Below are 1313 nucleotides of genomic sequence, written 5' to 3' on the forward strand. Positions count from 1 at the left end.
TATATTTGGCTCAAGCTCCGCCACTAGACGACTATAAGCACTGAAGCGAGTCAAACGCACGCCGTCGTCATCGCCCCTCCCTTGCCGGATCCGGGCAAAACTTGTTGTAGTAGACAGTCGGAAAATCGTAGTGTTAAGGCCCCATAGGACCAGCGCACCAGAACAAAAATCGCCGCCATTAAAACTAGCGTAGATCGGAAGGATCCAACTTGATGACGCACAAACGTAGATGAAATACGACTAGATCCGAGCAAATCCAGCATGGACAGATCCGCCGGAGACACATCTCCACACGCCCACCGACAATACTAGGCGCACCACTGGGATGAGGGCTAGGCGGGGAGAACCTTATTCCATCTTCAGGGAGGCGCCGCCGTATTGTCTTCCTAACTCGAACACAAACCCTAACAAAACTCGAAGGCACATCTAAGGACGGATCCCTCTCACCGATAAGGGTCGGGATCCATCATGACATGGACCTAAGTCCATCGGAGACGAGGCGGACCGACGGCGCCGCAGCAGGAGGCATAATAAAACCCTAGGCTTTTTTTTTTGAAGAGGCAGCTGCGTTGCCGTTCATCTTAACATTGTTAGCACTTTAGCTTCTTTGCCGACGCGGAGTAGCCACTAGCGCCTTCCACCAGCCGTTTTGTAAGGTTGTTGCTGGTACTGTTGCCGATGTTCCTCCAACTACCCTTCGGATCAACAACCTTGAAATCCTCAGCATCCGTTTAAATCCATGGAAATTCACGGGAGCCCAAAGTCGTGAGACATGACGCGCTGTTGCGAAGCCATGTTAAAAATCCAAGGGCATCTCGCATACGATTTCATGAAAGTTGTGTGGAAACGGGACTTTCTTCACCAATGATCTAGCTTTCGAGCCGGGATGCATCCGGTTTGTCAAGGTGTGTGGAGCCCCTTCTCCGTTGGTCGGTTAGTCATGACCTACCGTAACACAAAAAAAGAGGGATTAACCATGGGCTATCCCCTCTTGCTGCGGGTCGAGCGGGCCCTAAGGATGGGCGCGTCATCGAAAGACGAAACCGCTTGGGGAGTGTCAGACACATTGAATTTGATATATGCTTGTTTTAACCTGTGCAAATAATGTTACGAAAAAATGATAAAATAAAATAGAGCAAAGGTAATTTTGGGAAAATAGTTAGTTTGCCGAGATCTTTATTTCGTGCTCTCGTGAAAGGTGTCTTCACCTAGATCTGGACAATGTCCCGAGATCTTTGTTTCGGGATCTCGGAAAAGTGTTCTTGACATGACATAGATCTGTCCACTTCTACCGAGTTGATTCATTTTTGTAC

This window comes from Triticum dicoccoides, chromosome 2B (assembly GCF_002162155.2).
Source record: "Triticum dicoccoides isolate Atlit2015 ecotype Zavitan chromosome 2B, WEW_v2.0, whole genome shotgun sequence".
NCBI lineage: Eukaryota > Viridiplantae > Streptophyta > Magnoliopsida > Poales > Poaceae > Triticum > Triticum dicoccoides.